General features: G+C 37.7%; 1 non-coding gene across 1 annotated transcript; it reads right to left on the bottom strand.

Annotated features, from left to right (window-relative positions):
* Positions 1-7902: 7902 nt before the first annotated feature.
* LOC112134743 (U6 spliceosomal RNA) lies at positions 7903-8006 on the bottom strand. The gene has a single exon (XR_002916106.2). It is a non-coding gene; the product is annotated as a U6 spliceosomal RNA (small nuclear RNA).
* Positions 8007-27677: the final 19671 nt, after the last annotated feature.

The raw sequence follows: 27677 nt of genomic DNA, 5'->3' as shown, positions 1-27677 counted from the left end.
ACTCCACTAAAAAATTAAATAACTACTTGAGTATCCTACAATTATTGTGCTACCGTTCATTTTAATTGAAGAAAATTATTTTGGCAAAATTTTTGGGTTATGTTTTTAAAAAATGTAATACTGCAATCATTTTACTTTGTCATAGATGCAGGGATTGTTTTGCCCATTTTATACGAAAAAGAAATAAGGAACAGAAAAGTAAAGTCACAAACCTCACATTGCACAATCTGTCAGCACGGAAATCAAGAGCACACTGACTCAAAATAAGGTACATGTGTTTTAAAGGAAAACTCTTATCCTCGCCATGTCAGCATACTCTACCCATCTTAGAGAAGAAACTCAGTTTCCTAAGCAGCAAGCTCTTATTCATCTCAGAATATTCCTAAATCTTTGCAATACTTTTTTTTTTTTTTTTGAGAGGCAGTCTTGCCCTATCGCCCAGGCTGGAGGGTAGTGGCACCATCTGGGCTCACTGCAACTGCGCCTCATGGGTTCAAGAGATTCTCCTGCCTCAGCCTTCCGAGTACCTGGGATTACAGGCGCCTGCCACTACACCGGGCCAATTTTTGTATTTTAGTAGAGACGGGGTTTCACTACATAGGTCAAGCTGGTCTCGAACTCCTGACCCCAAATGATCCGCCAAACTCGGCCTCCCAAAGCACTGGGATTACAGGTGTGACCACCATGGCCGGCCAATCTTTGCAATACTTTTATAGCAACTAGAAATAGTGAGAGAAGAGTAACCATGATATATGTGGCATTTCTTAATGCAAGATTCTGACTTCTTTCTTGTAAGACCACTCATTTTTACAACTCTGCCTTTTCTCTAGACCATATTCAGTCAACATTATTAAGCAGATAATGTATCTCAGGATACATTTCCAAAGCCATGATATCCCCGACTCAACTGGGCTGGCTACACAAACCACCATTGATTACATAAACATCTGCTTTCCACTACTAAAATTCATTTTGCATAGAAGGTAAAAAATTCAGGTAACTTCACTAGTTCTTCCAAATAAGCTCTTATATCTACCAAAAAGAAAAGTGGTGAGGGGATCCTGAGTTTGGTAGATGAAAGCAGCTGGAAGACTGAAGGCAATGCATACAAATTCCAGTAGGGAGTGATTGTCACTGGGTCTTACTGCCACGTGGTCATAAGGAAAAGCCCAGCTGAAGTCCAGAAGAGCTAATCTCCCTCCTATGACTCAAATATAAAAAAGAAATGCCTGTCTTAGTAAAGCTCCTGGGGACCAGTGCCTGGGATCAGCACACAAAGCCTTTTCTGAGACAGCTCTTCTTTGGCAATTACTTATCCACTGAGTAGGAAATTTAAGGGCAAAGTTAAAATGAGTTAAGAAAACCCAGAAAGAACATTCTGATCTTAAAAGCAAATGAACATGGTCTCTTCATTAAAGGACATTTAGAAAGACTGGCTGCATCTAAGTGCTGCCTGCTTGCTGCTCAAACATAGCAGCCATTTGTACAGTGGAAGAGTCAATGACACTAATAATTTGTAATTCTTGTACAAGCAATCTGGGCACTTTCCAGGTCAGCTTAAGTTGACTGTGACCAGGTTAAAAAGAAAAAAGGACTTTCAAGGACCATCAAGAACAAACTAGCCTGCTGCATATGAGAATCTGAACCATTATTTATGTAAACATTCTCATGCAGAATAGTGGCACTGATTTCTTACTTGAGGCCTTGCCTAGCTAAATATATAAGAAAACAGGAAATCCCACCTGAACCATGTGTTATTCCAACCTATACACATTGCCAAGATGTAAAGAGATAACCATGTGTAAAATTGTTGTGCAGAGCCTTGAACTAACCAAGCAGCAAAGGGAAAGGAAGATGAAATAATTTAGAATCATGTGGCTGATTAAATAATTGCCAAAATAAAGTTTGCTTTCCAACATCAAACTCTTCATCCCGATGGGAGTGCAGTTTGGACTGCAAGTTTCACTCTCAGATGTTCTTTTCTGCAGATCTGAAGCAGGTGAAGTAAGTAATTAAACGAGAGAGAAGGTCCCATGTGCTAAATCTGTGTGCAGCAAGGGGAGGAAGGCAGCCTCTTTTCAGTGACAGTGACATATGCTCGGTGTCAGAGACCAGGGACAAACCAGGTTGGCAAATGCGAGGAGGAATCAGAATGCAGATGAGTTGAGGCATGGTGGGCAGGCCACTGAGCCCTCAATAGACCTGCCAATGAGAAGGCCTCGAGAACATTCAGAGGAAGGCAGGAATCCCAAGTGCAAACATAAGGTTAAGTTTGAAGCCAATGGCGATCTGATCTTGTACAACATGAAGGGATCAGACACCAATTTTCCCTGAATGATTTGCTGCTGTGTCCATGAGCTTCTGTGAACCCAACTTAGAACCCATAGCTCTTTTTAAGAGAAACAAACTAATAACCGATTATCAGTTTACCTGTAGAAACAATGTTGTCCACTACTAAGTGGGAGACAGAAAAGAGGTAGAATCAAAATAGTGATTTCTGAGGTCAAGTAAAAGTTTCATGTGCTAGTATACACTGTTAATATACATAACATCTTTTTTCCCCCAGGAGCAACATAGAGATATATCAGCTCACATAAATTAATAACCACATCCTCACATTTTACGTAAAAATCATGATGGAGAAAGAAAAAGTCAAGGGTATTAGGATATGGGGTTTTGGAATTTTTCAAGATATGAATATTTGCCCTTCGCTATAATTTATAACTGCTTTTTATAAAAAGCACTCTATGTGACAAAATGTAAGTGGTGATTCTGAAAGGCTGAAGAGAAACAACTGCAGGTTTTATGCAGGTGAAAAATAACACAGAATTGTGTTGCTAGAGAGGGAAAGGAGGGGAGAATAAAAAGTAGACAGAACATGATAATGGCGTCAAAGGTCCAAAGAAGAAGGACAAAATGTAAACATATTATTAGTCACTGCTACTTTAGGCATTCTGCTAAAATTGCTTTGGAACTACTATATTTTAAAAATCACAAACTGTAATATCCCCACTGAAAAGTTTACCCATTTTAGTATTTCCTTCTTGTAACATTGATCACCCTTTATTATATTTGCATGCTTAATGTCTCTCTTTATAGCTAGGTGCTGTGCTCTCTGAGGTCAGGTTCCTCGTTGACTTTGCTCACAATTATATTTCTGAAGTCTGGCACTTTGACACTGGAAGTGCTAAATAAATATTTTAGGGATGGGGAGGGAGGGAGGAAGGTAGGGGAAGGAAAAAAGTGAGAGAGGGAAGGAAAGAAAGAAGGAGGAAATGAAGAAATTACATGTAATTTTAAGTAATAATCAAGGTACTTAATGTCTAAATAGTATAACTTGATCTGAATAGAGTTATTTGTAAATGATTTGAGCGAGCTTCAACAATTTGTATCCCCAGGGTTATGGACACATACATAAGAATTTAGAGAGTAGGATGTAAAATACATTGTAAAACTTTTGAAAAATAAGAGTTCATAGGGGATGCCAACTTCCCATGAGTAAGATTTATTTATTTGTTTATTTATTTATTTTTGACTTTTAGGTTCAGAGGGTACATGTACAGGTTTGTTTGTTACATGGGTGAATTGCATGTCACGAAGGTTTGGTGTACAAATAATCCCGTCACCCAGGTGGTGAGCATAGTACCTGATAGTTTTTAAACCCACAACTCCTTCTCACCCTCCCACCTCAAGTGCCTATTGTTTCCATCTTTGTGTCCATGGGTATTAAATTTAGCTCCCACTAACAAGTGAAAATATTCAGTATTTGGTTTTCTGTTCCTGCATTAATTTGCTTAGGAAAATGGCTTCCACCTGCATCCATGTTGCTGCAGAGGACATGATCTCATTCTTTTTAACAGCTGTGTAGTTTTCCATGTTGTATATGTACCACATGTTCTTCATCCAGTCCACTGTTCATAGGCAGCTAGGTTAATTCGTGTCTTTGCTATTGTGAATATGTGCTATGTATTCACTGTGCTATGATGAACATATGCATGCATGTATCTTTATGGTAGAATGATTTATATTCTTTTTGGTATACACCCAGTAATGGGATTGCTGGGTCTAATGGTAGTTCTGTTTTCAGTTCTTTGAAAAATCTCCAAACTGCCTTCAACAGTGGCTGAACTAATTTACATTCCTACCAGCAGTGTATAAGTGTTCCCTTTTCTCCACAGCCTCACTAGTATCCGTTATTTTTTGACTTTGTAAAAATAGCCATTCTGACTGGTGTAAGATGATATCTCATTGTGGTTTTGATTTGCATTTCTTTAGTGATTAGTGATGTGGGGGATTTTTTCACATGCTTGTTGGTTGTGTGTATGTCTTCTTTTGAGAAGTGCCTATTCACGTCCTTTGCCCTTTTTTAAATGTGGTGGGTTGTTTTTTGCTTCTTGAATCATTTAAGTTCCTTATAGATTCTGTATATTAGATGTTTGTTGGATGCACAGCTTGTGAATATTTTCTCTCATTCTGCAGGTTGTCTATTTACTGGGTTGATAGTTTCTTTTGCTGTGCAGAAGCTCTTTAGTTTATGTCCTATTTGTCAATTTTTGGTTTTCTTGCAATTGCTTTTGGGGACTTAGCCATAAATTCTATGCCAAAGCCAATGTCCAGAACAGTATTTCCTAGGTTTTCTTCTAGGGTTTTTATAGTTTTAGGTTTTACGTTGCAGCCTTTAATCTATCTTGAGTTGATTTTTGTATATGGTAAAAGAAATGGGTCCAGTTTCAATCTTCTACATATGGCTAGCCAGTTATCCCAGCACCATTTATTGAATAGAGATATTCCCATTGCTGATTTTTGTCAACTTTGTCAAAGATCAAATGACTGTAGGTGTGCAGCTTTATTTCTGTGTTTTCTGTTATGTTCCATTGGTCTATGTGCCTGTTTTTGTACCAGTATCATGCTGTTTACCACCGTAGCCTTGTAGTATAGTTTGAAATCAGGTAGTGTGATACCATCTGCTTTGTTTTTGTTTTTATGTTTTTGTTTTTTTGCTTAGGATTGCTTTGGCTATTTGGGCTCTTTTTTGATTCCATATGAATTTTAGAATAGCTTTTTCTAATTCTGTGAAAAGTGTCCTTGGCGGTTTGATAGAAATAGCATTGAATCTGTAAATTGCTTTGGGCAGTGTAGCCATTTGAATAATATTGACTCTTCCTATCCATGAGCATGGAATGTTTTTCCATTTGTTTGTGTAATTTCTGATTTCTTTCAGCTGTGTTTTATAAATTTTGTTGTAGATATCTTTCACTTCCTTGGTTAGCTGTATTCCCAGGTATTTTATTCTTTTTGTGGCTATTGTAAATCGGATTGTGTTATTGATTTTGCTATCAGCTTGTACTTTATTGGTGTATACAAATACTACTGATTTTTGTACACTGATTTTGTATCCTGAAACTTTTCTAAAGTTGTTTATCAGTTCTAGAAGTTTTTTTGGCAGAGTCCATGGGGTTTTCCAGGTATAGAATCATATTGTCTGTGAAGATAGTATGACTTACTCTCTTCCTATCTGGATGCCTTTTATTTCTTTTTCTTGCCCACTTGCTGTAGCTAGGACTTCCAGTACTATGTTGAATAGCAGTGGTAAAAGTGGGCATCCTTATCTTGTTTCCATTCTCAAAGAGAATACTTCCAGCCTTTGCCTATTCAGTATGATGTTGGCTGTGGGTTTGTCATAGATGGTTCTTATTATTTGGAGGTATGTTTCTTTGATTCCTAGTTTGTTGAGGGTTTTTAACATGAAGGGACATTGAGTTTTATCAAAAGGCTTTTCTGCATCTATTGAGATGATCATGTGGTTTTTGTTTTTAATTCTGTTTATGTGGTGAATCACATTTATTGATTTGTATATGTTGAACCCAACTTGCATCCCAGAAATAAAGCCTACTTGATCATCATGGTAACTTTTTGATGTGCTACTGGACATGGTTAGCTAGTATTTCATTGAGAATTTTTGCATTCATGAAGCTTTCTTTTTGTTGTGTCTCTGCAAGGCTATGGTATGAGAATGATGCTGGCTTCATAGAATGAGTTAGGGAGGAGACCCCTCTCCTCTTTTTTTGGAATAATTTCCATAGAATTGGTACTAGATCTTTGTATGTCTGGTAGAATTTAGCTGTGAATCTGTGTCATCTCGAGGTTTTTTTTATTTTTCAGTGGTAGAGTTTTTTTATTACTAATTCAATATCAGAACACATTATTGGTCTGTTCAGGATTTCAATTTCTTCCTGGTTCAATACTTGGAGGCTCTATGGTTCCAGGAATTTATCCACTTCTGCTTTGTTTTCTAGTCTGCATGCATAGAGATGTTCACAATAGTCCCTGAAGGTTTTTATATTTCTGTGGGGTCAGGTGATAACATCACCTTTGTCATTTCTGATTGTGCTTAGTTGGATCTTCTCTTTTTAGTAACCTACCTATCTGTCTATAAATCTTGTTTATTCTTTCAAAAAACAAATTTTGGTTTTGTTGATCTTTTGTGTGGATTTTTACATCTGAATTTTGTTCAGTTCAGTTCTGATTTCGATTATTTCTTTTTTTCTCCTGGCTTTGAGGTCAGTTTGCTCTTGTTTTTCTAGTTTTTCTAGGTGCAATATTAGGTTGCTAATTTGAGATCTAATTTCTTGATGTAAGCATTTAGCACTATAGATTTTCCTCTTAATACTGCTTTACCTGTGTCCCAGAAATTCTGGTATGTTCTACCCAGTAGCAGAATATACATTATTCTCATCTGCACACAGCATATACTGTAAGATTGACCACATGCTCTGCCATAAAGCAAATATCAATGAATTAAAAAAAATCAAAATCGTACCAACCACATTATTTCATTAGTTTCAAAGAGTTTTTTTTTTATCTCTGCCTTAATTTTATTCTTTACCCAAAAGACATTTAGAAGTAGGTTGTTTAATTTCCATGTAATTGTATGGTTTTGAGATATCTTCTTGGTATTGAATTCTATCTTTATTGAGCTGTGGCCTGAGAGTGTGGTTGGTATAGCTTTGGTCTTCTTGAATTTGTTGGTACTTTATGGCTTAGCATGTGGTCGATCTTAGAGTATGTGCTGTATGCAGATGAGAAGAATGTATATTCTGTTGTTGGTTGGAGTGTCTTGTAAAAGTCTATTAGGTCTATTTGGACAACTGTGGGTTTTAAGTTCAGAATATCTCTGTTAGTTTTCTGCCTCAATGATCTGTCTAATGCTATCAGTGTGGTGTTGAAATCTCCCAGTTTTCTGCCTCAATGATCTGTCTAATGCTATCAGTGTGGTGTTGAAATCTCCCACTATTATTGTGTGTTTATCTAAGTCTCTTCATAGGTTTCTAGAACTTATTTTACGAATCTGGGTGCTCCAATGTTGGATGCATATGTATATTTAGGATAGTTATGTCTTCTTGTTGAATTGTACCCTTTATCACTTTGCAATGTCCTTCTTTGTCTTTTTTGATCATTGTCTGTTTTGTCTGATATAAGAATAGCAACCCCTGCTTTTTTTTTATTTCCTGTTTGCCTATAGATCTTTCTCCATCCATTTACTTTGATCTTGTGTGTGTCATTGCATGTGAGGTAGATCTCTTGAAGACAGCAGACAGTTGGGTCTTGCTTCTTTATCCAACTTGCCACTGGTAGCAGGTATTGATCTTTTGTTTCCATGTTCAGCACTCACTTAAAGATATTCTGTAAGGCAGGACTAATGGTAACTAACTCATTTAGCATTGTCTTCTCTGAAAATAATTTTATGTATCCTTCTCTTATGAAGCTTAATTTGGTGGGATATGAAATTCTTAGGTTGGAATTTCTTTTCTTTAAGGATGCTGAAAATAGGCCTTCAATCTCTTCTGGCTTGTAAGGTTTCTGTCAAAGGGTCCACCATTCACCTGACAGGCTTCCCTTTGTAAAAATAAGGAATGCTTCATGAATCTGTGTTATCCTTGTGCAGGAGCCACGCTATCTTCTTTGTATCATTCCAATTTTAGCATGTGTGCTGCAAAAGCAGGCACATGAATAAGATTTAAATTCTGAGTATACTAGGATGAATGAATTAACAGAATAACTTAAATGATGTGAGATTCAATAAGGATAAGGACTATTTGCATATTCATTCTCTTCTTGTATGTTTTTATGCTTCTGGAGAGTTCTTGTAAAAGAGTAAATTGGTATTAATAATACCGCAGCCGTTGGTAAACAATAACTAAAGCATCAAGTCTAGGGAAGTATGGTGTTAGGGTAAAATCATTGATTCAAGAGACGTGGGGATTTAACCCTAATAAATCCCATAATCTAACTAGGTTACAGTTTTTCCGACTGTTAAATGAAAGTAGTAAATCAAATTATTTCTGAAGACATTTTGAATTATAAATATCTTTGTCTTTATACCTAAGTTTCATACTTTAGTGAGAGTGCCAGAAAAGCAACAACAATAAATAGTATGTCCTCTTAATACCCAGATATTTTTATGGTACTAATTCTTTGTGGCTGTTAGGCAAAACTGTAAAGTTCAGGATTTAAAAAACAAGGTTGTTAAACAAAGGTTTAAGCATTTTTTTAGCTCTCAGTTTTATGTAAATGTTCTCACCTGATTATTTTCTCAATATAAGTAATCACATTTTTCTGCTTGAAAAAACTACCCAACTGAGCCAGAAGGCTTAGAAAATAGAATTAGATATTTGATGTGTGACTTAAGAAAGCAAAAGCCTCAGGCAAGGTGTCCCCTTGAATGCAGGTGGTCTTTTATAGTCACCATTGTAATATTAGATGCTTGGCAACATGCTAACATGGTTACACCTTATCTTGTTGGTTTATCTCCACAATCCTTAAGAATAGAAATTTTTGTTCTCATTTAAAACATTTAAAAACAGAAATTTAAAGAGCTTCAGTAACTTGATCATGGTTACACAGCTAATAAATGGTAGAACTGGGCTTTGAACCCAGGTCCAAATGGCTTTTCAATCTGTGCTCCGTGCTGCCTCCATGTTCTCTCACGGCAATTCAGCTTACTGAAGAGCAAAGAGCCAAAAACAAAAAATGGGATCCAAATTGTTACAGAAAGTCCTTGAATCACTGATGGATATTGCTACCAATAGCTCTAAGTAATATATGTGTGGGTGGTAGACATCGAAGCTCACAGAGCAATCCCAGTCAATTGTCCCTTCAGATGAATGTCCATAACCACTGCTGGAAAATTACCAAGTTGCCACAGCAAAGGAAAATAGGGCTCTAATAAATGCTCTCTCTTTTGTGGAAGTGGCACATAGACTTTTACTCACAACTCATTGGTCAGAACTGGTAACATGACTCCTAACGACCAAGGGCCAAGAAGTCAATCCTATCAAGAATAAGGGAAACCAGAACTATTTTGGAAATAACACAAACGGCTACCACAATAACTATAGCACCAAGTGATGTGAGCTGTGTGTGTGTAAGAAGTGTTAAAGAAGGATATTGGAGGAGCAGAGAAGGTTCCATAAAGAAGTAACATTTTCATTGGCCCTTAAAATATGCTGTAAATATTCACTTTGTAAAGAAAAGTAAGGGCCGGGCACAGTGGCTCATGTCTGTAATCCCAGCACTTTGGGAGGCTGAGGCAGGCAGATCACCTGAGGTCAGGAGTTCGAGACCAGCTTGGCCAACCATGGCCAACATGGGGAAACCCCGTGTCTACTAAAAATACAAAAATTACAAGTGGTGGGCACCTGTAATCCCAGCTACTCAGGAGGCTGAGGCAGGAGAATCACTTGAACCCGGGAGGTGGAGGTTGCAATGAGCCGAGATTGCACCAGTGCACTCCAGCCTGGGCAACAGAGCAAGACTCTGTCAAAAAAGAAAGAAAAAAGAAAGAAAAGGAAAGAAAAGAAAGGAAAGGAAAGGGAAGAAAGGAAAGACAGGAAAGGAAAGGAAAGGAGAGGAGAGGAGAGGAGAGGAGAGGAGAGGAGAGGAGGAGAGAAAAAGAAGGGGAGGGGAGGGGAGGGGAGGGGAGGGGAGGGGAGGGAAGGGGTATTCCAGGAGAGGAAAAAAACCTACCAAACAAAGGCTTCTGTGTGACGGTAACTGCGTATTCAGGAAAACAATGAAATAGCTGGTGAAGATATGGCAGAAATGCTTAAATTTTATTAGGCTTAGCTTAAGAATTATCTGAGGAGATCCAGATCTCACCTGCCCCCATAGATATTCTGATGCTGCAGATTTGGTGCAGGTCGTAGGTATATCCATCTCCACCCTCCCTCTTATGCTGTGGTTCCAATGCAGAGGTCCATGGACTACACTGTGAGATATACTAAAATAGAAAGTATGATGAGAAGTGGCCTATGAAGGTCTAGAAAGGAAGAATTGGATCCAGAACCTGAAAGTGTTAGTTTTTCTAGCTAGATGGTTGTCCTTAATCTTTAGGGAAGGCAAATAGTGTGTACCTTTAATCAGAGGAGGTGGTTGGTGGCAGTACGAAGGACAGATTGGAATAAAAAGAGACTGCAATGAGAACAAGTGGCCTAGGAAGCTACTGCTACATTGATGTAAGGTATAGCTGGTGAAAACCTGAACTACAAGTGTTACTTTGAGGCTTGCATGTGTATTATCGAAAAATAAATAATGGCAACAATTGTTTTGAATTTAGACTAATGAAAATTTTTTGAGAGAAGTGATTTTCTCACTGACATTGTTTAGAATTGCTAATACATGGGGATAATAAAAATCAGATTGACTTTTAGTCAGTTTCATTATTATTTTAAAATCTCTGCAGACACTGCATGCCCCTACTCTGTGTAGCTTGGAGTGCCCTGCTCCCACCACCCTACCTTTGCTGTGCCTCTTGTGGGGAACCAGTTTGCAGTTCAAGGAGTTTTGACAAATACATACATCTATGAAACCACCATTACAATCAATATATGAAAATTTCTGTCATCTCCAATGGTGCTCAGTAACCCTTCCCAGCCAGTTCCCAACCTCCACCCTTGGCCTTAGTAACCATTGATCTACTTTCTATCACTATAGATTTGATTTGTCTTGTCTAGAGTTTTATATAAATTGAATCATTCAATATGTATTTTTCATGTCTGGCTTCTTTTTCTCAGAAGACTGTTCTTGAGATTCATCCAGGTTGTTGCATAAATCAACAGTTCATCTGTTTTATTGCTGAGTAATATTCCATTGTTTAGACGTATTGGAATTATTTATCTGTTAACCTGTTAATAAACACTTGAGTTGTTTTCCATTTGGGGCTATTATGAACAAAGCTAATTCAAACAAATCTTTGTGTAGACATGTTTTTTTACTTTTTTGGGCAAATACTTAGGGCTGCTAAAATTTCTATGTCATATGGCAAGTGTGAGCTAAATTTTATAAAAAACTTTCAAACTGTTTCCAAAGTGATATCATCCTATATTCCCACCAGCACTGTATGAAAGTTCCAGTCACTTCAGACCTGGTGTTATTACATTTTTTAACTGTAGCCATTCCAGTGATGTAATGATATATCATTACTGACTCTTCCCTTTGGTTGTAAATTTTTTGTAATATTAGTGATTTGTACTAGATCATTCCAATTATTTTCTTAACACTCTCAGACCCCAAATGTAGCTAAAGGAAGAATTCAAGCCATGATTATTTATAAGGATAAATATAAGGATTATATTATATTATAAGTATTACTCTTCAATAATAATAGGTAGACTCAGGGTTTTAATGATGATGGAAAAACAAAGTTCTATACAACACTTTGGTGAGTTCTACATTTTACCTAGTACTCATTCAAAGAAAAGAGGCTATTCCTGAAGTCCTGCAATACTTCCTTTTCCTACCCCATATAGAAATACCCATACAAAGCACTGGTTTTTCTTTATAAGGCTTGTTTCGTTTCCATATTCCAGGTTAAGTATTATTTTTTCCTTTTGAACTAAGATTACGTAACAAACAAAAGACGCTGCAGAGAAAAATCAAGTGACACATCACATAATTTTTTTAGGTTAGGAAGAGGTTTCCTATGGAAGATCAGGACCAAACTGCTCCAGGGTAAGAAAGAAAACAGAGCTACAGTTATACAGCTGCAAATCAGCTAAGGACATTTATTTTTTCTTGTAACTAACTTAACACTTCTGAATGGTCATGATTGTTCATGTAACGAAGCTATTTTTTTTGAAGGATCACTTCCTCAGCTGAAGATGATTTTGTTCCAAAGGGAAAATGCGCATGCACACACAAACACATGCTCCAATACAAACTCAGCTATTGTTGCTAAGGTTTAGGTATGAATTCGCACAATCCTGTATTTAAACATCTGGTTGAGGGTAAAAAGTTATTGATCATAAGCATAAGTGAACTGTGATATTATTTAATAGTAAGTAGTATCCATAAGCAATAAAATTATTCATTTTATTTTACAGCAGAAATTCTGGTAATTCTTATAATTCTAGTGATTCTATTTGAATATACACCCTTTGTCCTACCTATAAGTGGCTATACATAAACTTAGAAATTTAAAGCTAATGGAGTGGTGGTAAGATGCTATATCTCACACCAGTTAGAATGGTTATCATTAAAAAGTCAGGAAACAACAGATGCTGGAGAGGATGTGGAGAAATAGGAACACTTTTACACTGTTGGTGGGAGGGTAAATTAGTTCAAACATTGTTGGAGACAGTGTGGCGATTCCTCAAGGATCTAGAATCAGAAATACCATTTGACCCAGCAATCCCATTACTGGGTACATACCTAAAGGAGTATAAATCATTCTACTATAAAGACACATGCACACATATGTTTCTTGCAACATTATTCACAATAGCAAAGACTTGGAACCAACCCAAATGCCCATCAATGATAGAGTGGATAAAGAAAATGTGGCACATATACACCATGGAATGCCATGAAGCCATAAAAAAGGATGAGTTCATGTCCTTTGAAGGGACATGGATGAAGCTGGAAACCATCATTCTCAGCAAACTAACACACGAACAAAAAACCAAACACCGCATGTTCTCACTCATGAGTGGGAGTTGAACAATGAGAACACATGGACACAGGGAGGGGAATATCACACACCAAGACCTGTCGGGGGTTGGGGACTACGGGATGGATAGCATTAGGAGAAATACCTAATGTAGATGACGGGTTGATGAGTGAAGCAAACCACCATGGCACATGTATACCTATGTAACAAACCTGCATGTTATGCACATGTATCCCAGAACTTAAAGTATAATTTCAAAAAGATTATCTAGTCCAATAACCTCATTTTCCAAATTGAAGAAATTGGGGCCCATATGCCCACAGAGCCTTGCTCGCTGCTAGTGCAGCAGTCTAAGATCAAACTGCAAGGCAGCAGCCTGGCTGGGGAAGGGGGATCTGCCATAGCAGAGGCTTGAGAAGGTAAACAAAGCAGCCTGGAAGGTCAAACTGGGTGGAGCCCAACGCAGCTCAGCAAGGCCTGCTGCTTCAATAGACTCCATCTCTGTGGGCAAGGCATAGCTGAACACAAAGCAGCAGACAACTTCTGCAGACTTAAACGTCCCTGTCTGACAGCTCTAAAGAGAGCAGTGGCTCTCCCAACACGGTGTTTGAGCTCTGAGAACGGACAGGCTGCCTCCTCAAGTGGGTCCCTGACCCCCATGTAGCCTAACTGGGAGACACCTCCCAGTAGGGGCCGACAGACACCTCATCTAGGCAGGTGCCCCTCTTGGACGAAGCTTCCAGAGGAAGGATCAGGCATCAATATTTGCTGTTCTGCAGCCTCTGCTGGTGATATCCAGGCAAACAGAGTCTGGAGCGGACCTCCAGCAAACTCCAACAGACCTGCAGCTGAGGGACTTGACTGTTAGAAGGAAAACTAACAAACTGAAAGGAATTGCATCAACATCAACAAAACGGAGATCTTAAACAAAACCCCATCTCTAGGTCACCAACATCAAAGACCAAAGGTAGATAAAACCACAAAGATAGCGAGAAACCAGAGAAGAAAAGCTGAAAATTCTAAAAACCAGAGTGCCTCTTCTCCTCTAAAGGATCGCAGCTCTTCACCAGCAACAGAACAAACCTGGATGGAGAATGACTTTGACAAGTTGACAGAAGTAGGCTTCAGAAGATCGGTAATAACAAACTTCTCCAAGCTAAAGGAGCATGTTCTAACCCAGTGCAAGGAAGCTAAAAACCTTGAAAAAAGGTTAGACAAATGGCTAACTAGAATAAAGAGCGTGGAGAAGTCCTTAAATGACCTGATGGAGCTTAAAACCACGGCACGAGAACTTCATGACACATGCACAAGCTTCAATAGCCAATTCAATCAAGTAGAAGAAAGGGTATCAGTGATTGAAGATTAAATTAATAAAATAAAGCAAGAAGACAACTGAAGATCAAATTAATGAAATAAAGCAAGAGCAGAAGTTTAGAGAAAAAAGAGTAAAAAGAAACAAAGCCTCCAAGAAATATGGGAATATGTGAAAAGACCAAATCTACGTTTGATTGGTGTACCTCAAAGTGATGGGGAGAATGGAAACAAGTTGGAAAACACTTATGCAGGAGAACTTCCCCAACCTAGCAAGGCAGGCAAACATTCAAATTCAGGAAATACAGAGAACAACACAAAGATACTCCTCAAGAAGAGCAACCCCAAGACACATAATTGTCAGATTCACCAAGGTTGAAATGAAGGAAAAAATGTTAAGGGCAGCCAGAGAGAAAGGTCACGTTACCCACAAAGGGACGCCCATCAGACCAACAGTAGATCTCTGAGCAGAAACCCTACAAGCCAGAAGAGAGTGGGGGTCAATATTCAACATTCTTAAAGAAAAGAATTTTCAACCCAGAAGTTCATATCCAGCCAAACTAAGCTTCAGCAGTGAAGGAGAAATAAAATCCTTTACAGACAAGCAAATGCTGAGAGCTTTTGTCACTAGGAGGCCTGCCTTACAAGACATCCTGAAGGAAGCACTAAACATGGAAAGGAACAACCAGTACCAGCCACTGCAAAAACATGCCAAATTGTAAAGACCATCGAGGCTAGGAAGAAACTGCATCAATTAATGGGCAAAATAACCAGCTAACATCATAATGATAGGATCAAATTCACACATAACAATATTAACCTTAAATGTAAATGGGCTAAATGCCCAATTAAAAAACACAGACTGGCAAATTGGATAGAGTGAAGACCCATCAGTGTGCTGTATTCAGGAGACCCATCTCATGTGCAGAGACACACATAGGCTCAAAATAAAGGGATGGAGGAAGATCTACCAAGCAAATGGAAAGCATAAAAAAGCAGGGGTTGAAATCCTAGTCTCTGATAAGACAGACTTTAAGCCAACAAAAATCAAAAGAGACAAAGAAAGCCATGACCTAATGGTAAAAGGATCAATTCAGCAAGAAGAGCTAACTATCCTAAATATATTTGCACCCAATACAGGACCACCCAGATTCATAAAGCAAGTTCTTAGACACCTATGAAGAGATTTAGACTCCCACCCAATAATAATGGGAGACTTTAACACCCAACTGTCAATGTTAGACAGATCAACGAGACAGAAGGTTAACAAGAATATCCAGGACTTGAACTCAGCTCTGCACCAAGTGGACCTAATAGACATCTACAGAACTCTGCACCCCAAATCAACAGAATACATATGCTTCTCAGCACCACATCACACTTATTTTAAAACTGACCACATAATTGGAAGCAAAGCACTGCTCAACAAATGTAAAAGAACAGAAATCCCAACAAACTGTATCTTAGACCACAGTGCAATCAAATTAGAACTCAGGATTAAGAAAACTCACTCAAAATCACACAACTACATGGAAACTGAACAGCCTGCTCCTGAATGACTACTGGGTACATAACGAAATGAAGGCAGAAATAAAGATGTTCTTTGAAACCACAGAGAACAAAGATACAATGTACCAGAATCTCTGGGACACATTCAAAGCAGTATGTAGAGGGAAATTTATAGCACTAAATGCCCACAAGAGAAAGCAGAAAAGATCTAAAACTAACACCCTGACATCACAATTAAAAGAACTAGAGAAGCAAGAGCAAACACATTCAAAAGCTAGCAGAAGACAAGAAATAACTAAGATCAGAGCAGAACTGAAGGAGATAGAGACACAAAAAAACCTCAAAAAATCAATGAATCCAGGAGCTGGTTTTTTTGAAAAGATCAATAAAATTGATAGACTACTAGCAAGACTAATAAAGAAGAAAAGAGAGAAGAATCAAATAGATGCAATAAAAAATGATAAAGGGGATCTCACCACCGATTCCACAGAAATATAAACTACCATCAGAGGATACTATAAACACCTCTACACAAATAAACTAGAAAATCTAGAAGAAATGGATATATTCCTGGACACACACACCCTCCCAAGACTAAACCAGGAAGAAGTGGAATCTCTGAATAGACCAATAACAGACTCTGAAATTGAGGCAACAATTAATAGCCTACCAACCAAAAAAAGTCCAGGACCAGACGGATTCACAGCCGAATTCTACCAGAGGTACAAAGAGGAGCTGGTACCATTCCTTCTGAAACTATTCCAATCAATAGAAAAAGAGGGAATCCTCCTTAATTCATTTTATGAGGCCAGCATCATCCTGATACCAAAGCCTGGAAGAAACACAACAAAAAAAGAGAATTTTAGACCAATATCCCAGATGAACATCAATGCAAAAATCCTCAATAAAACATTTGCAAACCAAATCCAGCAGCACATCAAAAAGCTTATCCACCATGATCAAGTCAGCTTCCTCCCTGGGATGCAAGGCTCTTTCAATGTACACAAATCAATAAATGTAATCCATCACCTAAACAGAACCAATGACAAAAACCACATGATTATCTCAATAGATGCAGAAAAGGCCTTCAACAAAATTCAACATCGCTTCATGCTAAAAATTCTTAATAAACTAGGTATTGATGGAACATATCTCAAAATAATAAGAGCTATTTATGACAGACCCACAGCCAATATCATACTGAATGGGCATTCCCTTTGAAAACTGGCATAAGACAAGGATGCCCTCTCTCACCACTCTTATTCAACATACTGTTGGAAGTTCTGGCCAGGGCAATCAAGCAAGAGAAAGAAAGAAAGGGTATTCAATTAGGAAAAGAGGAAGTCAAATTGTCCCTGTTTGCAGATGACATGATAGTATATTTAGAAAACCCCATTGTCTCAGACCAAAATCTCCTTAAGCTGATAAGCACCTTCAGCAAAGTCTCAGCATACAAAATCAATGTGCAAAAATCACAAGCATTCCTATACACCAATAACAGACAAACAGAGAGCCAAATCATGAGTCAACTTGCAGTCGCAATTGCTACAAAGGGAAAAAAAAATACCTAAGAATAAAACTTACAAGAGATGTGAAGGACCTCTTCAAGGAAAACTACAAACCACTGCTCAATGAAATAAAGGAGGACAGAAACGAATGGAAGAACATTCCATGCTCATGGATAGGAGGCATCAATATCGTGAAAACAGCCATACTGCCCAAGGTAATGTATAGATTCAATGCCATCCCCATCAAGCTACCAATGACTTTCTTCACAGAATTGGAAAAAACTGCTTTAAAATTCATATGGAACCAAAAAAGAGCCTGCATTGCCAAGACAATCCTAAGCAAAAAGAACAAAGCTGGAGGGATCACGCTACCTGACTTCAAACTATACTACAAGGCTACAGTAACCAAAACATCATGGTACTGGTACCAAAACAGAGATACAGACCAATGCAACAGAACAGAGGCCTCAGAAATAACACCACACATCTACAACAACCTGATCTTTGACAAACCTGACAGAAACAAGAAATAGGGAAAGGATTCCCTATTTAATAAATGGTGCTCAGAAAACTGGATAGCCATATGCAGAAAGCTGAAACCGGATCCCTTCCTTACACCTTATACAAAAATTAATTCAAGATGGATTGAAGACTTAAATGTTAGACCTAAAACCATAAAAACCCTAGAAGAAAACCTAGGCAATACCATTCATGACATAGGCATGGGCACGGACTTCACGTCTAAAACACCAAAAGCAATGCCAACAAAAGCCAAAATTGACAAATGGGATCTAATTAAAGTAAAGAGCTTCTGCACGGCAAAAGAAGCTACCATCAGAGTGAACAGGAAACCTACAGAGAAAATTTTTGCAATCTACCCATGTGACAAAGGGCTAATATCCAGAATCTACAAAGAACTTAAACAAATTTTCAAGAAAAAAACAACCCTATCAAAAGGTGAACAAAGGATATGAACAGAGACTTCTCAAAAGAAGACATTTATGCAGCCAACAGACACATGAAAAAATGCTCATCATCACTGGTCATCAGAGAAATGCAAATCAAAACCACAGTGAGATACCATCTCATGCCAGTTAGAATTGCGATCATTAAAAAGTCAAGAAACGACATTTTGCTGGAGAAGATGTGGAGAAATAGGAACACTTTTTACACTGTTGGTGGGAGTGTAAATTAGTTCAACCATTGTGGAAAACAGTGTGGTGATTCCTCAAGGATCTAGAACTAGAAGTACCATTTGACCCAGCCATCCCATTACTGAGTATATACCCAAAGGATTATAAATCATTCTACTATAAAGATACATGCACACACATATGTTTATTGTGGCACTATTCACAATAGCAAAGACTTGGAACCAACCCAAAGGTCCATCAATGATAGACTGGATTAAGAAAATGTGGCACATATACACCATGGAAAACTATGCAGTCATAAAAAAGGATGAGTTCATGTCCTTTGCAGGGACATGGATGAAGCTGGAAACCATCATTCTCAGCAAACTATCACAAGAACAGAAAACCAAACACCACATGTTCTCACTCAGGTGGGAATTGAACAATGAGAACACATGGACACAGGGAGGGGAACATCACACACTGGGGCCTGTTGGGGGGGTGTGGGGCTGGGGGAGGGATAGCATTAGGAGAAATACCTAATGTAGATGATGGGTTGATAGGTGCAGCAAGCCGACATGGCACATGTATACCTATGTAACAAACCTGCATGTTGTGCACGTGTACCCTAGAACTTAAAGTGTAATAATAATTTAAAAAAAAAAAAAGAAATTGGGGCCCATAGTAGTTTAGTGATTTGTCCCCAAGTCCCTCCTGTAGTTAGAGGAAAAGTTGAATCTAGAGCCAAGATCTTCGTTGCTCAATCTGGTATACCATCCTATGTCCCATGAAGAGCTAAAAGATAGAGTTGAAGCATGAAGATTTTTTTAAGTGTACCATATTTGTAAAACCTTTAAATGAATGCAATTTCCTAATGCCCTAGCAAAATGTAAGCAAAAAATTCTAAAACGAAGAAAACTAAAGCTACTTCCAGATGGCATCAATGTATTCCTCTCTCAGTCTCCATGATAGAAAACTAAGGAAGTCAGGGTTCCATACCATCTCCAACTTTCTAACAGTTACTTCAGTAAGAACATTAATTTTTTTTTTTTTTTTTTTTGCAATCGAACATTGCAAAGAAAGAATGGTGGTGTTCTTTTCATTCTAGGTGAACTCATGGGCCTTGGCTTTTTCTACATTCAAGACTATATGGGGGAACAGACAGGCTAATGTCCTGCAAAGCCCTAGATCCACAAAGCCTAGATCGACAAAGCAGATAAAAGAATTTTACTGGGGAGGGTTCTCCATGAATTTGTATTTCCTAGACTCCCCCCATTTTACAGTTTGGGATCAAATAACTAATCCTAAAGTAAATGATCTCCTCATGCCTCCTACCTGACATTCCACACAGCCCAGGTCCCTTCATAATTTGGCTCGAATTTCCTGGAAATTCAGCCGAAATTCAATCTCAGTTTGTGAACCTTGGCAAAGCATTCTGCTGGCCTGCTCCAAGATCCCCCGGGCCAGCAGCATGCACTCTCTTCCCTGTCAGGAGGACCCAGGGGCCAGCTTTACTGTGTGTTTGTGTTGGTTGGCCTCCCCAAGTCCAGGGTGACGTCTCCCTTCCCAAAACTCCATGTCTACCATTCCCTGATGTTGATCACCACACTCCAGAGTGAAAACAAAAATCATGGGCCCATACTAAAAGTGAAAAATTTTATAGCATCCTTCAAAGTGTCCAGTTTAGTCTTGCACTCCCTCCCTTAAGTGCCTTCCCCGTTCACCACCTGTCTTTTCCCCACCCTTAAGAATATTCTTACACACAGTTTCACCATCCCTTGAAATTATTTTATTCTAAAACACCCTCTAGCCACTCTGCCCTTTACCACAGATTTTCACAACACTATGTGAAAATCTACCAAGTGTGTAAAGACTATGAGAAAGTCTGTAACGTGTATATCACTCCATTTTATCATTTGGTTATTCCTGCAATTAAGTTAAAATGGTTTTCTATATAGTATCTCTCTACACATGAAGAATTCCTATCAAGAAATTTGCAAAATTAAACCTAATTCTTTTTTCAAAATATTATCTGCCATCTCCACAAATTAACAGTTATATTTAGAGCAATTGCAATTGTAGTTTTGTGATTGCATTAAATCCCAAAGTGACTTTCCTAATGTAATGACTCTAAAATTTATAAAATCCATGGAAAATTAAGCAAGTGAAAACACGCCATAAAATTGGGGTTGGGGACAAGACTGCCATAACTTAAAAGCATCAAAAAGCGATAATAAGTACCAACATGGTACTCAACAGATGGAAATCCAAAAATACATATTAATTTAATAAATGTCAAGGGTGAAAATTCATACTGGATCATTTGTTCATTCAGAGAAAAATAGTTTTCTATCTCACAGCATGTACTAATATGCTACATGGATTATAAAGTTAAACAAAAACAGAGAGAGGAAATTTTTAAAACTCAGGTTTTATTGGTCTAAAATTCAGTATTTAGAGAAATAAAAATTAAAATAAGATTCAATGTTTTACCTACTAGCTTTACAAAATGAAAGAAAAATTGAATGTTGATGATTATATAGCAATAGGCTTTCTCGGCCGGGCGCGGTGGTTCACACCTATAATCCCAGCACTTTGGGAGGCCAAGATGGGTGGATTACCTGAGGTCAGGAGTTTGAGACCAGCCTAACCAACATGATGAAACCTGTCTCAACAAAAAATACAAAAATTAGCCCAACATGGTGGTGCATGCCTGTAATCCCAACTACTCGGGAGGCTGAGGCAGGAGAATTGCTTGAACCCGGCAGACAGAGGTTGCAGTGAATGAGACTACACCATTGCACTCCAGCCTGGGCAACAAGAGCGAAACTCCATCTCAAAAATAAATAAATAAATAAAAATAAAAAGAAATAGGCTTTCTCATTTGATACTAGTAAGAATTTAAACTGGTAATTTCTGAAAAGCAATTTCAAAAATAGGTATCAAGAGCCTTACAACTGTCATACATACCTAGATATTCAAATGCTAGACATCAGGCCTAAGACAATAATCAAAAATTATGTAAAGGTATGGGTACAAGGATGTTCATCATAACAGCATAATTTATAATAGAGGTTGTTTTGTTTTTTAATGGAAATACATGGCCAAATCAATGTATAAGTGAAGTATACGGTTCCATAGGAATGAAGGGGCTGAACATTTAAAGTGAAATGTGGCCCTGATTAAGCTAGATCATATGAAAGACAATGAAAGATGAAGGTTTGAGATAAATGAGAAAAAACTGTATATTAAGATCATGTTGATTCCAGATCTCTGAAATTTCAATATGCCTGATTGGCTCCACAGAAATGTTGACTGCCTGGAAAGATTGGTAGACATTCACAAACAAGAAGGCATTCACACCTTCTATAATAGGCACAGTCTATTATAAACAGGTGACACTTAGTTCTATTCTGCTTTACACAGACCTGGTTTACACCCATGGGCTGGGTGTAAATGGTTAATAGGCATCTCCTTTTACTCTCACAAGTGCCTAAGTATTTAGACGATAAATTATATGGTAATCTTAACGACCCATTTATCTTAACTAAATATATTCCATTTATTTTAATGAAATGGTGTTTTGACACAGTGGAATATATTGAACAGCATTATGTGAAATAGCTCAATATAATTCATTACAGTATTTGCTAACGGTTCTGTCCATTATATTATGTTTTTGTTCCATTTATGAACTCCTGAGAGGCATTTCTCTCTGGTCTCAGCTACAATGTCACTGTTTCTCTTGAGTATCTGGTATATTTTTGTCTCCTGGACTCTAAATCACAGAATTGGTCATGTTTCCCACTTTGTTTTCAGTCTATTGCTAGATTCATGGAATCAAACATGTGATTCACCTTCAGTGCAATCATGGCCCTCATGTTCTGGGAGATAAACAGTTAGTTCCCTAATTTCCATTTGACCTCTTGGTCAGAGTTCAAATACTTGCTTTCATCACATGGGTTAAAAAATAACAAAAGTATCATTCCAATCACCCACGTTACATAATAATAGCAGATTTCTGTACTCCAAAAGATATATGTATGATAAAAATGTAATAGGTACTGCTAGCATAGATCACATGTGTCATGTCATGCCTTTAAACACAGCCCATGTCTTTCCTTTGCTGCATCAGTGATACACCCTCAGAGTTCAGACAAAACAGGAAACCCAAGGCTTATATTCTGATGATGATTGACAGTTTATTCCTGTAAGTGGCACCTCCCACCTGTTTTTGTGTTCGGGTCAGTTTTATGGGTTCTACAGAAAGCTGTCACTCCAAATGGTACCTGGTGACTTTAGTCTCTGATCATTCTAAGAATATGACATAATTCTTCCTTTGACTGCTAGCAGGTGGCAGAGGCAGCTATTGGTAGATCCTCAAGTAGAGGGCAGGCCTAGAACTGATTGCTGCATTTGCAATATTGGTTGGCAGAAGGTAGGGACTTAAAATAGTCAGAAAATACAGAGTTCAGGCAACAATATACTCTGGTTTTATTTTTCTTCCAGGTATCTTTTTAAACTGAGCATTATTATTTTCTCAATTATAAAGACACATTTTAATTTTTAAAAAATTGTCATACATTCTTTATAACTTTTCTGTAAATCCAAAACTATTCCAAAATAAGTTTATTTCTAAAAAAGGATAGTGAATAGTGTCTGTAAAAAAAAAAAGTTCTGTGTGCTAGCTGTTAATGATGCTAACCAAATATTTGCAGGTCTCCAGACTCCAGGCACATAGTAGGATTGCACTTCCAGGACTCCTGGTAATGTCATGTGACTACCTCTGGCCAATGAATTGGGGCTGCAAGTATTTTCTGACATAGCAATTAGTTCCTGCTACAAGATACTCCTTTCCCTCTGCCACAGGGATTGAGAATGTTCTAGATGGTGGATGTTTCACCACCATGTATCTTGAGTAATGATGAAGAAACAGAGGAAACTCCCAGCTGCCCATCAATGGACATGTGTGTGATTAAGGTATGAACCTTTATTTTTCAAGCCACTGAAATCTGAGAACTGCTCTTTCCCACAGCATAACTGACCATATGCTGGTGCAGCGTGCCAGGACTTTAGAAAGAATGAAAGTCCAAGTTTATTTGAATGTACACTGTATTTACATATGTGTGTGTGTATGAGAGAGAGAGAGCGGGGCTTATTAAATAAGCCCTTACGCACTATATATATATATTTTTTTTTGAGATGGAGTCTTACTTTGTTGCCTAGGCTGGAGTGCAATGGCATGATCTTGGCTCACTGCAACCTCCGCCTCCGAGGTTCAAGCAATTCTCCTGCCTCAGCCTCCTGAGTAGCTGAGATTACAGATGCTCACCACCACGCCCGGCTAATTTTTGTATTTTTAGTAGAGATGAGGCTGGTCTTGAACTCCTGACTTTATGATCGCCCACCTTGGCCTCCCAAAGTGCTGGGATTACAGGCATGAGCCACCGTGCCCAGCCCACACTATTTAGTATAACTGTATGTTCCTGTTCGAAAAACTTCAGGTTAACATCCATTGTCCTAGAGTAATTAACCAGAAAGTTGCCTTTCATTAAGTGCCCCCATTTATGCAACAAATTATGCAGTCACACTAGGACTAGTCATCTCTAACAAATGTGTTAGATGTCATAGTATACATTTTCTGCAAAAATCTCAAAATAAACCTCCATCTTATTTTCATAACTTAAATTTTTACCTTATCTTTCTGATTTATTTAGAAATTTCTCCATTTTGTTGTATTGGCTTTTAATTTTCCATTACAAAACAAATGTATGTATACAATTCATTTTAATTATTTCATTCCAAACTAAGTTTAATTTATTAAAAATAAATTTTTATTTTTACAAATATGTTTGAAGACTTATAAGTAGATTTCTCTCTTTTACTCTTATTATGTGCCCTCCTCCATTTCATATCATTACCCTTCACACTCCAGAAAAACAGCTCATTCTGGTGACTAGATTATCTAGATAGTGTGCTATGAGTGTTGTATTAGAGCTTTTAGTGATAAGCAACAGAGGGTAAATTCTGGCTGAGTTAAGAGGAAAATTGAATTAATTAAGAAGATAACAGATAATTTACAGTATTAATAGAAAAGAGCCTGAAGTTCAGCAGCTATGTAAAATGCCCCAATCTAGAGCCCAATGAGGAAACAGATTCTACTGATTGGCCCTATAGCCATAAAGAGGGGGTTCTTTTTATTTTTTCAGTTACCATATCCTGAATTAAATTCTGACATAGGTATTATTGACTGATTTGTTAAGTGACTATGTTCTACGGCAAATAGGTTGGAAAAGCAAAAATCTAGCATCTTCAGCTTCAGTAGTATAAGACAGTCAGGCAGTCTTTAATCCACACCAAGTCACATAGGATGGGGAATTAAACAAGTATTCCCTTGACCTTTTGCTAAGAGTTTATATGCTAAACCAGGATGAGTGAAGAGCCAAAATTAATGGAAAGTGTCTATTTTAGGCAATGAAATTCAATACAAAAACGCAAGTGATCATTATTTTGTGTACACATGTGACGTTGATCTACTTTGTGGTCAAATATCTACAGACCTATGCACCTAGACCACAGCTACTAGATGAAGAGCCAGATGTATTCATGCACCTTACACCAATTTGCAAATTCTTCCTCCACTAATGACTACGTAGAAAATGACTAAAAGCAAGGCAAATATCTTTCTCTCTTTTCACAAAAAAAAAAAAAAAACAAAACAAAACAAAACAAAAAACACACACACTCTGCAGTAACATCACCATCCATATATTCAGGAGAAGTAACAGCAAATCTCATGGGCAAAGCTAGCCCCAGAGTTAGTAACAAGCCCACTTGCCTACTTGCCCGGGTCATTTCCACTGTGAATCTGTTTACCCAAAGTACTAGCTAGCTAAACACGAATATGTTAAATAAAAATTGTTACTCGTTACTCCTCAAGCTGCAGTTAGACACCACCTTTTTTTTTTTTTTTTTTTTGAGACAGAGTCTTGCTCTGTCACCCAGGCTTGAGTGTAGTGGGGCGATCTTAGCTCACTGCAACCTCCGCCTCCTGGGTTCCAACGATTCTCCTGCCTCAGGCTCCCGAGTAGCTGGGATTACAGGCGTGCACCACCATGCCTGGCTAATTTTTGTATTTTTAGTAGAGACAGGGTTTCACTATGTTGGCCAAGCTGGTCTCAAACTCCTGACTTCATATTCCACCTGCCTCGGCCACCCAAAGAGCTGGGATTACAGGCATGAGCCACCTTGCCCGACCAGAAACCAGCTTTTCTAGTCAGTCACAATGTGCCTTTAGATATCCGCTGGTGACGTTTTTACCAACTATAAAATAAGGCATTTGACAGCAATAAGATCCTCAAAGTCCTTCCAGATCTCAAATCCTATGATACAGCAAATCCCATTCTTAGATAATTAGGCAAGATTGGGCCCAGATAAAACCTCTTGACCTAAGCATGGTATTAGTGCATGACAGACACTAAACAAATGTTGGCTGAATGAATGAATAGTGAATAGATGAATAAATGAATGAATGATGAATGAATGAATGTTTCTTTGATTCTTTGTTGAATGAAGTATAACAAGGCCAGGAAACAGCCCTCCATTGAACTCCCTATGATTATCTTTTACCTTTCCAATTATCCATAGGCCTTTCCCTTTTTCCAAACTAATGTTATCACTAAGAACTGCTTAGCTGAGATGTTCTAACCATACCTTCTTTTCCCTTACTTTTAATAAAGCCTATTAAGATACATTTCACACATCATACCATTCACCCATTTAAAGCATACAATTAAATGATTTTTAGTATAATCACACTGAAGGGGCGACCCTCCCCCTGGCCACACAGTTGTGAAAGTATTACCACAATCTAAGTTTAGGACATTTTCATTATTCCTCCTGAAAAAAACCTCATATACATTAGCAATCACCCTCCATCCCAACCCCCAGCCCTAAGCAACCACAAATCTACCTCAGTTGCAATAAATTTGCCTATTCTGTACATTTCATATAAATGGAATCATAAAATATGTACTCTTTCTAACTGGCTTCTTTCAGTTAGCATAGTTTTTTATGGGTTGTTCATGTTGTAACACTTTTCAATGTGTCATTCCTTTTTATAGCCAAATAACAATTCATCGTATAAATACACCATTTTTATTTCTTTATTCATTAGTTGAGCATTTTAGTTGTTTCCACCTTTTTTACTAGTATGAAATATAGCTATCATAAAATATATAATGGTGCTATGAACATTACCATACCAGTTTTTGTGTGAATGCATATTTTCATTTATCTTAGGCAAATACCTAGGAATGGAATTGCTGGGTATTATGGTAACTCTAAATTTAACCTTTTGAGGTACTGCCAGACTGTTTTTCCAAAGTGGCTGCACCATTTTACATACCCATCAGCAAGATATGAGAATTCCAACTTCTTCATGTCCTCACCAGCACTTGTTATTATCTGTCTTTTTGATCATAGCCATCCTGATGGGTGTGAAGTGGTATCCCACTATGGTTTTGATTTACATTTCTCTGATGATTAATGATGTTAAGCATCTTTTCATGTGCTTATTGACCATTTGTATGGCTTCCCTGGACAAATGTCTATTAAGGTCCTTTGATCATTTTTAATTGGGTAATTTGTCTTTTTATTAGAGTTATAAGAGCTCTTTATATATTCTATGTATAGGCCCCTTATTAGATTCATGATTTGAAAATCTTTTCACTAGACAGGCCGAGGCAGAAGAATCACTTGAACCTGGGAGGCGGAGGTGCAAGATTGCACCACTGCACTCCAGCCTGGGTGACAGAGCAAGACTTCATCTCAAAACAAAACAAAAAATATATATTTTTTCACTCGTTCTGTGGATTGTGTTTTCACATTCTTTATGGTGTCCTTTGAAGCACAAAAGTTTTTTATTTTGGTGAAGTTCAGTTTCTGGAAGTTTCTAATATTCTAGGAATTTAATTTTGGGGGCATATAGTTTCTCATAACATCCTTTATAATGCTTTTTATTTCTTTAAGGTCAGTAGTGATATCCCCTCTTCCATTCTTAATAATTTGATTTTTCTTCTATCTTAAGTTTTGTTGATTTTCTTTATTGTTTTCTAATCTCTGTTTCATTAATCTCCACCCTAATCTTTACTATTTCCTTCCTTATACTTTAGACTTAGCTTTCTCTTTTTTTTTCCAGTGTTTTTAAGTGGAAACTTAGGTAATTGATTTTATTTATTATTATTTTTTTGAGTCTCACTCTGTCACCCA

Source organism: Pongo abelii, chromosome 7, assembly GCF_028885655.2.
Source record: "Pongo abelii isolate AG06213 chromosome 7, NHGRI_mPonAbe1-v2.0_pri, whole genome shotgun sequence".
NCBI lineage: Eukaryota > Metazoa > Chordata > Mammalia > Primates > Hominidae > Pongo > Pongo abelii.
Note: the sequence above shows the minus strand (reverse complement) of the source record. Positions and strands in the feature narration are given on the sequence as shown.